Source organism: Notolabrus celidotus, chromosome 20, assembly GCF_009762535.1.
Source record: "Notolabrus celidotus isolate fNotCel1 chromosome 20, fNotCel1.pri, whole genome shotgun sequence".
Taxonomy (NCBI): Eukaryota; Metazoa; Chordata; class Actinopteri; order Labriformes; family Labridae; genus Notolabrus; species Notolabrus celidotus.
The window spans coordinates 25,256,316-25,269,071 of NC_048291.1; positions in this window are offsets into that span (position 1 = coordinate 25,256,316).

Here is a 12,756-nt window from a genome sequence, read left to right on the forward strand (position 1 = left end):
TAAACTTTAAAGACATGTTTTGGGGACCTCTTAGACCAATATATATTGATGAAAAAAGCGTGATATGTCACCTTTAAAAATACATAGTATTTTCTCAGCTAACAGTGCATATTCAATCTGTTAATTACTACATGGATAGAGCTGTCACAATAACAAAATTTAAAAAAGAATCTAACAATGATAACTCAGAGATTTACCTCTTGCACACCCAAAATGTGTGCTTGCACAGGAAAACGTCATTGAAAGTCTCAAAATGAGCATTCATCATCTAGTGGTCTGCAGAGTCGGTGCTCTCTGCCTGTCTATTTTCATTTTCATACTTATTTCGTACTAATCATTGTGCGGTGTTGTAAAGCTCCCTGTCAGCAGTCTGCAGGCCAGGACTAATAGAAGTCATACATGGACCAGGTGACATTGTGGTCTGTCTCCTGTAATGTAAAATTTAGCACCTTTCTGCAAATTTACACAAAAGCGATACCAAGGCTTTTTTTTACAGGGGGGTACAGGGGGTCCAGATTCGGTTTCACAGGGGCACTGGCCCCTGTTGGCCCCTCCCCAGAACCGCCACAGATTTCAAGGTTTCAGGAGAAATGAGGGGCTTGACAGACATGATTATTGTTTTATTTATTTTTAACTCTTCAATTTGATTATCTAACTATCTTATCTTTACCTTTTTGTTGTATTAACTAGTCATGTTTTATCTTTTATTTACCTTTTTAACTATTTCCCTTTGTTGTTTATTTCTATACATTTTATTGCAATTGCTGTGCATTAGTCTCTACTTCTAAATCCATTAGTCATTAAATATTTGATTTTTATTTGTTTTCAATCACTGTAAAGCACTTTGAATTGCATTTGTTTTGTATGAAATAAGCTATATAAATAAAGCTTGATTGATGATTGATGATGTGAAGATCTAAAGGGACAGTGAGTGATATTTGTAGCTCCAATAAAAGTAACTCATAATAGAACTGTTGATGCTAGCATTCAACCACTTGCATTAGCGAGTTCAAACTTGTTCATGTTGCACTCTGCAAAACTACAAAACAGCACTATTAGCTTTTAGCTTCCATGCCTATATATTAGCATCAAGAATACTACTCGCTACTTGTTTCAGCAGATTCTGACTCACCTGTTGCTTGTCAGGTGCTGATAATTCCATGATTACATTTCAGGTCCTAACCTTTGACCCAAACAGTAACACTAACTGGAACACAGCTCACAGAGAACAAAAGGGTTTCCCAACCTGAGTGCGACCTGAGTTTGGATAGATGGCGGAGGAAACTTGTTTCATTTCCTGCTGGCAAACTCTACTACTTTACTGTTTACTGGTGGATAACAGCCAAGTCTTTGGTCTCCATAACCAACGTCTCATGAAACTCTCTAAACCAGTCGGTGTCATGGGCGTGATTCACATAACGTTATGGAAACGTTTATTAAAAGCCCCACGGTAAACATCAATATTTGCTGTTTTTATTTTCCTCTAGTTGGCTCATTTATTGATGTAACAAAAGCAGTGGTTATATTCCAAACAGTAATGACTAAAACTGGGCGATTCAAGTGCTGAATTTTGGCAGGAAACCTGGGGACTTGTGAGTATTAAAGAGTTGTAAAGTCTGACGCACGTTCTCAGATATCATTTCATGTCACACATCTAAGGCAGTCAATCCTCTGACGAATAAAAACCTGGCAGGCTAAAACTTCTGAGCATGCCTCTAAAGACGATCCTGTAGCATGTGTGTCTTTTCTGTTATATAGACTTTAATTTGGGGAGTGAAAAGATGACTCCTCATGAACAGTAACTTGCATACTCCTGATATTCCAACACTGGGAGCTGATCAATATCTCCTTGTGTCCTTTCATCCTCAACCTCAGGACCTCACAAGAGAAGAGTCCAGAGATAAAGCAGCCTCATTTTCACAGCTAACCCAGGTTGGCTGTGATGGACAGCCCTGAGGTGCAGGCAGTGCCAGCGTAACACTGTGATGAATGGATCCTGCGGTGCGTCGTGACTGACTCTGCCTCAGGCGGGCACTGTGCCCACCCCCTCTCCCTCACACTCGGGTGCTTTTCCCCTCCCTTTCCCCCCTCTCTCCTGCAGCAGATGAGTCAGAGAGGCTGTTACAGTAGGAGATGGCTGAGTAAGGAGAGGGGATTAATAGAATTAAAAAAGGAGAAGCCTGCCATTATGGACCCTCCCCGACACGCATGGATAGCACACTTGATTTAATTTAGGGTTTTTAATCTAAAAGGGTGGAAATATGTTTTATATCTCTTGTCCTCATCTTGGCAGGTCCAGTTTTGAGCTTTCCAGGGAGTTGTAATTGTTTAAAGCGCTTCCTGTGCAGGTGTCAGCCGTGACGGCTTCACTTTGGAGGGGAAAGGAAGGATAGTGGGCGCAGGCTTGTCTGCTGTGTTTAAGAGAATGAGGAGAATGTGTGTCAGAAAGTGTTATAAACCATGTGAGATGTGAAACACGAGAGGGGAGGGGGCTTGTAATGTCTAACACCTGACATCTATTCAAAACATGCATGATGCTTCACACATACACACACACACACACACACGCCACATGTCTGCTCAGCTCACACACACATCAAAGGGTGTTAGCAGGTTGTGGTTACTTCCTGACCTTCATCTTCATCATATGTGTCGTTGGTGAGCAGGTGTTACACGGGGAGATGTGGGGGGCTTCGGGGTCGTGAGGAGGAATTTCTCATTTTGCTGGTGTTGACTGAATGTCTCATGCCGTAGATCTGCCTCAAAGACCGACAAGGCAGCTCCAGTAATCCAGAGATGTTACTGGTGACGTGTGCTCACGACTACAGTGGGATCCACCTGTGGTTACATTCACATCCACCTTTCATCGTGACCATTTCACAAGAGGGGGATGTAAATATGAAGGACTTAAAGATAGAGCGCTTAAAAGAAGGGAGACCACCATGATGAGGGCAACCAGGCTGCATTACAATCAGCACTGTATTTAGATCTCATATAAACAATGATTCATCAGTTTATGAGGTGCAGCTGTACACTCTAATACAATCCAGAACAATGGGAAAAAGATGTCCACATCCTCATTCAGAGGAAATGAATGTCATTGCAGGGACAAGGTTACCAGTTGATTGTATACGAGGGATACAAGGATAAGCGAGTTAGGTGGTATGATCATAGTCTGAGTTATAACACGGTTTCATATTCAGATTATTTTGCATTATTACCCGGCTTTCTTACTGATCTGTCTGTTGTGCAAGATGCTTGATTCTGATTGGTCAAACCCCTTGAAAACTCCATGATCACATTTTTTCACTTTCACTAACATGAGCAACGCCAGATCACGTGTCACATTTTGCTTCTGCTTGTTGACACCATGGATTGTTTCCATTTACATCAAAACAACGTGGCTACATCACTAGTTTTGGTTAGCATACTAAATCAGCAGGCTATGGACATTTTCATATTGGATCCTGTCCAGCAATATTAGCACCGTGCCGAGCAGTCGAGAGAAACTTTAGGTTAGCGATCTCTCCAAAGGATCTTAAACCATGAGCGGTGGTGATGATAGCAGCAGGGTTCAAAGTTGTGACATTTGCCTTGTTTATTTTTAAAGGTGTGTGAGACCACAGAGCTCAGAGAATAAGAAGAGCTGGATGAGGACAGTGTCATGTTCAATCCACCACAACAGGTGGATAAGAATCCATCACCATGGAACGATTACTGATGTGGAATCACTGGGACTATTTTTTTTTAAACTGTTTACACAAATCACTTTAAATCAATAAAGTAATCTTATGACCAAGTTTTTTTTTGCCAACATGTGTGTATTTTAAGTTAGTAGCTGCGTCATAAGTGGGATAATGTATAGTTGGCAGGTAGTTATGGGAAACAGTCCCGACAGGGTGAGACTAGACTCCGATAACTACCTGCCAACCATACATTATCCCTTACTTAATTCATTTCACAATGAGGTCCTCCTGAAGAATATTTTGAGCACCCAACACAACACAACACGTTCAGATCAACATTTGGTGTCCACTTGCTGTCTTTAGTCGTTAGCTGGGTAATGAGCGGGATAATGTATAGTGAACAGGTGGTTCCACTGCTGTGTCAGTGTCCTGCTCACCCTGTCAGGATTCTGATTCATACACTACCAGTCAAAAGTTTGGACACACCTTCTCGTTCAATGTCTTTTTATTTATTTTAATTATTTTCAACATTGTAGATTAATACTGAAGACATCAAAACTATGAAATAACATGGTTTGGCCATAATATGGATTACAACAGTAGTCAATTAGGGCTATCCATTGTGTGCTAACTCTGCCTCTGAACAACACAACTGATCGTCTTCATGAAGCAGACTGAGAGAATACCAAGAGTGTGTAAAGCTGTCATCAAGACCAAAGGGGGCTACTATACAGAATGTAAAATATAAAACATATTCTGATTTGTTTAACACTTTTTTGTTCATTAAATAATTCCATATATGTTGTTTCATAGTTTGATGTCTTCAGTGTTAATCTACAATTGAATGAGAAGGTGTTTCCAAACCTTTGACTGGTAGTGTATGTGCACCTATTCACTTTACATTATCCTTGATGCAACGTGGGACCTAGATGAGAAGTGATATGAATTGAGTTTATTAGAGGAGATAATGGAGGTGACAGAAAGACAGATGATTAATAGATGGATAAGATATCACAAGGGAGAAGATCTCAGACCAAAACAGTTCGAAATGAGGCAAAGGATGCAGCATGACGATTCTAATCTCATCAAATGTTTGGAAACCACAGAGTATCTTTCACTCAATGTCCTAATCTTGACTTTCCCTCTGACTAACACATCCATCCAGAAGAATCCAGTAGTCCTAACAGCCTTGTAATTCCCTCGTTTTCACCCTATAGCTCAGACAGCCACCTTAAAGTCTCATTGAAGCTGACAGCCAGACATGGATGAAGTCAGATTCCTCCTTTAAAAGAATCCGGCAAGACACACTTAAGTTGCAGTAATGAGCAATCCATTACCTTTGGTCAGCTCATTAGTGCAGAGCTAACTGTGACGTGGACCTGAGCTTTCATCTGGCTGTTTGTTAGGAGTAAAGTCAGAGTCAGGGGAGCTGGAGTGTTACTGCACGCTGAGCAGCGTGGGTAATTGAGTGAGTGTGTGTTTGTGTGTGTTCTCTTACACATGCAGAACTGATGGAGTGAGTTACACCCTGTGCAATAAAGAGAATGACAAACTGTGCGTCTCTGTGACTGCGTGTTTATTTTTCGACATGTTTGATCCATCATGTTCAATTGAAACCTGCAGACCAGCACTCCCCCCCTATCCCCAAACCCCTCCAAAAAGGTAGATAAATAAACCCTGAAAAACTAGAAAACCTCTCCTCTTCCTGCCGAGCCTTCACATTCTCCACTGACCCATGTCCGAGTGAACCCGGCTCTACTCGAACCTCTTCCTCCCTTCACAGCGGCAGCACATCCATGTGCCCCTAAATCACACCCCTTGCCCTTGACAGCGTGCGATGGTGCTGAAAACGTCTTTCCCAGCTTGTGATTGTGACGAATTAGCCGGCACGTAAATCACGCCACAAAGGAAAGAAAGTTGTTGGGGGAATACAACGGTGGTGCAGAAGAAGAAGAAGAAAATAAGGTGCGTGCATGAATAGCTGAACCGAGACCCCTGATGGAACTTTTTAATTTGAGGAGGAATCACGACTCACTATAAATTGCCTCCAAAGGCTTGACCCAATCTGTGACAGGACCCATTTCCCCTGAAGCCGGAGGCAGCCGAGTGATTCCTGATGCTCCGAATAATCATAAAAATACGATTTACATCCAGGGCAAAGGTCAGCATGACATCATCGTAGTCATGCAGGGATTCTTTGGCTGTTTGGCCTTTTTCCATAAATACTGCCAAGACCACAGTGAAGGACGGACAGTCCTTGTGTACGGTCCTCCCCATAGGAAATAAATTCAGAGAGGAGATCTCAAAAGTGTTTCAGTTATGTCTCCTAGACAACAATGAGATCTGTTTGAAAGCAAAATGAGACTATAGCTTATGTCTCCAAAAAGTTGCAAAAAGTCTCAGCTTAGTCTCCCTTTCAGTTCAAAAGGAGATCTGGTCAGAATCTGAAATGATTCTCAGGTATTTCTCAAGTGTTGTGACTCCTTTTGAGCTCAGGTGGAGAAATCAGGGAGCTCTCTCAACTGTCTCAATCTAACCTCATCCATTTGTTTTTTTCAGACTCAGTTTTTGTGTCTCAAGTTGAGCTCAGATGGAGCAAAGAAAGAGCCTGAGCTCATCTTTTCATGAACATTTATAGTGCCCTGCAAAATTAACATTTCAGCGTTATTGTCCACAAACTTACAATTCTCATTAAAACATTTGAACCACTTCAAGATCAGCTATTTAGATGATATTTAGATCTCTTCTTTGACTTCACAGTCTGGTCCTTCCTTTACAAGTCTGTTTGGAACAAAACAACTTCACATAGATTTAGTGGATTTGAGAGAAATTGCAAAAGATAGAGATTTCATACCAGGTATGACAGACCATTTATTTCAAATATGGGCCGCAAAAGGGCTGACCAGATTTAGCCAGATTATTACAATTAAAGGGGTGGACTCTTTTGGGGGGCTGCCCGGTGGTGCAGTGGGCAGTGCGTTGCCGCACAGCTAGAAGGTTCCTGTTTCGAGTCCCCGGCCGGGCGGGGGCCTTTCTGTGTGGAGTTTGCATGTTCTCCCCGTGCATGCGTGGGTTCTCTCCAGGTACTCCGGCTTCCTCCCACAATCCAAAAACATGCTCAGGTTGATTGGTCACTCTAAATTGCCCGTAGGTGTGAGTGTGTGCATGAATGGTTGTCTGTCTCTCTGTGTTAGCTCTGTGATAGGTTGGCGACCTGTCCAGGGTATAACCCTGCCTTCCGCCCGAAGCCAGCTGGGATAGGCTCCAGCCCCCCGTGACCCCTAACGGGATAAGCGGTCAAGATAATGGATGGATGGATGGACTCTTTTGGGCACTGGTGGCCTAGTGGTCTAAGCGCCCCACATACAGAGGCTACAGTCCTCATCACAGGGGTCGTCGGTTCGATTCCTGGCCTGTCGACCATTTCCTGCATGTCTTCCCCCTCTCACTACTCCCCACATTTCCTGTCTATCTTCAGCTGTCCTGACAAATAAAGGTAAAAAGGCCAAAAATATAATTAAGAAAATTTGCCATTAATGAAATCTCTCATTTAAAGGCCCTGTGAGGAGTTTTGAACTGGCTGAGAAACAGACTGAAAATGATACTGATGCCTCTTTATGACCTTTAATATCAAACAAGACCATCAGCAGCAACACTGATACCTTCTCTGTTGTCATTGTTAATGCCTGAAACTGCCCTGAGGGGGTAGGTGTCAGACCAGATGATGGACATCTTGCTTCAGAAACAGACTTTATTTGACTGTTTTCATGGAAAATAATCACATTCCCTGATAAAGTTGACTGTTGAAGACAACAGGATGAGGCTTTTGTTGAAAACACTACTTTTGCATGTAAAGGACAAGAGATAAGAGGTATCACTTTGTCCACAAGGGGGGCGCCAGAATTGATACAAAACAAAAGTTCCTCACAGCAGCTTTAAGTCTCAAATAAGACTCATGTCATGGTCTCAACTATTTCTCCTAGTGAATTTTAGGAGAAACTAATGAGAACAATTTGAAACTTGAATGAGGCTAAAGTGAGATTCTCAATTTTGTTTCTGGAGACTTAGAAGAGAAAGCCTTGATCAGTACAATTTTCCTCTGGGTCTGGAGTGTTGAGATTTAAAAGGCAGGGAGTCGATATTCGGCCGCATGTGACACTTGAGAGGAAAGTTTGAAAGACATGGAAACTGTGTGAGAGTTTGATTGAGACAAACAATCCTTCACATGGTGGGACTGGTTCCTGTTAGTCCAGAGGGTTGACAGAGGACTTCTTGTGTAAGAACCTTAAGAGATAAAAGGAGAGATAGTGTTTATGTGACTGTGTGTGCGCTTCAAGCATTCCAGGAGATATAACTGAACCTCTGGTGAGACTATCATGGGAGCGAGTGGGAGCAGCAGGGGTGCCGATTGGCCAAACTGATGCAGAGAATTGAAGCAGGCTGTTTCTTTAGGGATCAATTCATTCCCTCCCAGTCCCTAACTGAGCATGAAACACATGGAAGCGATAAAAACCCGAGAGTGAGGCAGTATCGCCGAACATGAAGTACGCGCGCAGACGCACCGAAAAGAGAGAGATCACGAAGGGAGGGAGAGAAGTCCACGACGCTGCGTTCAAAATTGAAGGATTGTCTTTCGATGGTATCTCAGAGGAGAGCTTTGTGTGGGCAGAGGGAATTTATCACAGCTTCTCCTAAGTCATCCAATAATGTATCACATTTTATAATGGGAATGTTAACCCTGTGGAGGAATTTACAAGAGCGAAGGAAAAAAAACGAAGCAACTGGTTAAAGGGCTCCGCCATAAAACTAGAGGTAACCATGATGTACTCCGAGCATTATATTGGATTTTTCAAGCAAAACACGCAGCTAATAAAAACCCTGAGGGGAATTCTGGGTATCACTTCCCTGAAAAGCTGCCTCGGCCCCTAACTACTGTGGCAGAACGTATAAATGTTAAAGTCTTTCATTGCTCCATATGGCAAACAGTTCAACATAAGTGTGTTTGAAGAGTCTAATCAGGCTCATGTATAGTTTATCCTTCCCTGCGTACACAGAGCCGGGTTTTGTCGCGAATGGTGTGCTAATGCTGTCAAGTCAAGAGCGCTGAGACATAAAGTTTATTTTACAGGGAGTTGTCGGTACCACCCCGTCTGACAGGACAGAGGCATCCATCACCTCCGCCTCCCACGCTCATTTGCAACAATGCACTCAGCTTTTCTGGGATTCACATGTGGAGCAGCAGCAGCAGAAGGTGCAGATAGCAGAGAGGAGCTGCAGCACTTTATCCATGACTGATGGAAATCTGCTCTCTGGCGTGAAAGGAGCTACTGGTCTTGGCTGACAGCTGGTAGTTAACACAGGTATCGTCTCTCAAACACCCAGCTCAGATCAAACACAGGGGTGGAGAAGGGGGAGCGGCTCACTGTCATGACATGATATTATACAGCCGACAAAAAACCCCACATCTAAGTCCTGAGAACCAAACTATCATTCTGATATTGAAAAGATGCTAAAAAGGCTCTCTGCACTGCAATTAAAGTGTGATCAGCGATATCTAAAAGAAGTTCCTTTGTGGATTCATGAGTTAAGGATATGGGTTCCTTGATACTTCAACCTTGCAATAGCTGTGGTTGCATTAGCAAAATTTCTTCAACCCCATTAAAATGATTCAGAATACAGATCACAGCTTCATTGTTTACAAGAATGCCAAATAAAGTGGGTCAATTAAGACATGCATGTACATGCATCCAGTTTTTAATCAGAATTAAAACATTTTGGAGTTCCAGTTTGGTTCATTGACTGAAACAAGAATGTCTACATTTCCACCCACTGTGAGATATGGACCTGAAAGACCACCTCCAAGGGCACTGATGTACTGCAGCCAAGGCATGTGCAGAAGTGACCTGATTGGTAGACAGTGGCGTGTCCAGAGGGGTGGCCAAGGGTGGCACTGGAAATCCAATTGGCCACCCCAGCGGCCACCCCAAAATCCTAAACTATAATTGGCTGTTTGCCTGGTCAGAGGTGGGGTTTCTGTTACAATCTATAATTTGGGATGAGTTAAAAGGCTGGCTGTAGATTCTTCATTAGTGCCCTCAAATGTGACTTTGAGAAAACATATTTTGTAAGTCCTTAAAGAATTAAGCTTAGAAGATTTCTGCCACTTTTTCATGTTTTTTTTTTGTTTTAAGTCAAAAGGAATATAACAACTGTTTAATACTTTAATCAATCAATCAATCAATCTTTATTTGTATCGCGCCAAATCACAACCAACGTTATCTCAAGACGTTTTTACAAACAGAGCAGGTCTAGACCACTCTATGTCAAATTATGAACAGAGACCCAACTTCAAGACAGGGTAAGACTCAGTCTGACCCAACCTTAATCCATCATGAGCATTGCACCTCACAGTATTTAGCTAGTTACAGTGGCGAGGAAAAACTTCCTTTTAACAGGCAGAAACCTCAGGCAGAACCAGACTCATGTTAGACACACATCTGACCCGACCGAGTTGGGTCTGGAAAGAGGGATAGAGGGGAGTAAGAGAGAGAGGTGATAGTGATGAGACGAGTAGTAGAGGCTGTTGCCGCTGAAGTCCAGCACGTCCATATCACGAAAGTAGGTTGTGAAGACAGAAAGGGTAAATGTTGTTTATTTGTAAATGCGCTGGCCACCCCTGCCTATGTGAGAGCCCCAGTTGGGCCACCCCGGTCAAAAAGTTCTGGACAGGCCCCTGTTGGTAGAGTCAAGGCACTGACGTCAAACTTTATGTAAACCAAAACATGCATTTAACTTATTGATAAAATGTTGAAGATCTGGGGTTTAAAGCAGACACCTGTGGCTGTGGAAAGTTTGCAGACTCTTGTGTTAGTGTTTGATGCGTTTCCTCCATGTGAGTAAGTGAATTATGTTGATGTTAGTTTATAAAAGGTGCTACCAATGAACCAAGAGAAGTAATATCAGTGACTACTGGGTTAAACTTCCTGTCTAGAACGTGTTTTGTCATCTTCTTTACTGAAACCTGTAGTTGATGCGATCATTTAAATCACCTTTAAACGTCTGAAAACATTTTAAAAGTGTTTGGTAAGACAATATATTAAGTTATTATGACGTTTTGTATTTCAGTTCTTTTCTACTTTCCTCCTTCTTGTTGTTTTGTTAGTCAATTCCTTCTTTATGGATGCTCGCAACCTCTGGAGAATCAGGGAACACTATTAGTAGTTTTTCAGTCATTCCATCTTTGCCTGGTTTTCAGTGCTGCAGGATGAATTACATTTGTCGGGACCTAAACAAACAAATTAAGTACAGCAAGCTCATTGAGACTCTTTCCCAGCAGTCTGGTAAACAGAGGGGCAGCAGTGGAGTGAGGGTGATAAGCTGGTACGTGCTTTAATGCGTTGCCCAGCTGCAGGTTTGGCCGCTACTGCAGGAGCACATCCCGATCGATGGCAGCACCCTGGATTAGATTACAAATTGAGTTTAGCGGGGCTGCTTTTCCCCTCTTTATTCCTGCAGTGTCCCCCAGCGAGGCTCCACTACAGGCTATTTACGGTGCCCTCTTCCTGGGTAAGTTAATAAAGCCAGCCCAGCCTGGACGCAGCTCGACACGCGGGCCCGCCCTGAGTCATTTGGGCCAGAATTGCTCCGACACACCCAATCAATCCTGAAGTGGGAAGGGGTCATCCCCAGAGCAGCCCCACCCCATGCACCTCATGGCCTCTCTTACCGGTCAATACCAGGCATTATTCTGATCATAATTGCATTAACTTTTTCACATAGCACAGCACAACACCCTCCCCCCTCGGACCCACTTACTGGAAAAAGCTATAATTTGCTATTGTTGATTCATGTATTTGGCTAAATTGCCTTATTGACCATGCTCATTGACTTTTTATTAATGGATTCAGACTGTTGCACTTATGGTCGAGCATACTGACTCTCCTCGATCAAAACGTCTAGTGATTATGAAATGAGGGATACGGCAGACCTGAGGGGGCTCTGAACAAAGCAGAGGTTTGATAAGACTTATGCAGACTAAGCCTCTGGGTGACCCAGCACAAGCTGTTGCAGGATGAGGAGTAAACAAACCATACATCAACGTCAGCACATGGAGAAATAAATGAGCGTTTTGTGGAGCATCCCTGTCTCTTCTGGCAGTGGTATGTGGAGACAATACTGCAGAGATTTCCAGACAATACAAGTCAAACATACAGTTGATTTAAAGCTCAGAGGGCGGGGAGGCTGGCATCAGATCTGAAAAGACTAAATGCTCACAGTTTGATTGCCAGGAATGTTGCGTTTAATGATGAAACTGTGGCTCTGATTTTGCTTTTTTTGCTCATAAATTGGTAGAAGGTTTGACTAATAGCTATGAGATGTGTTTTGTTAGGTTACATGTGGGTGAGGAGTCCAGGGTGAATACTGTGTGCCTCACTGGGGGCCGCACTCTGCAGCTGTTTATGGGCTCCACCGCAGGAGTCTAATGAGGGAGATGCAGTCAGGATAATTACACTAAAGGTCCTGTTTTCCCACCATCAGAGCTAAAGGTAAAGAGAGACGGAGCGCAGTGGGTGTGGAGGTCAGGCATGAGCTGATGGTGTTTGGCAGACAAGTGTAAAAAAAGTCAGGCAAAAACAGCCAATTTAATAACCGCAGCCGACCCACGGGTTGCACGACTTAACCCAGTTGCAGCTTTTTTTTTTCTTCCTTTCCTTTCCTCCACCAACGCCCACGCTACCTCCAGACACGGTCTGGAAATCACATGACAAGACACGGCCCTCGCTCCCCGATAGGATGACTGGGGGCTGAAACCACACCGAGGCCGCCACATAGAGGTGCTGCTCACAAACACAGAGTGATGAAAAGGCAGTGCGACAGCGTGAGAGGGAGGAGAGATGCAGCATGAAGACATCGGTCTGTCAGAGAAATCTGGGCTGCAGCGTCTCCGGGTGCAAAAACACAAGAGGGGATTTTTACTGTGGTAGACATGTGCCTCTGTGAGGGCTGTGGTTGTTTTATATTTACTGCAGATATTTTACTGCATAAAAGAATAAATAGTTTAAGGGGTCAG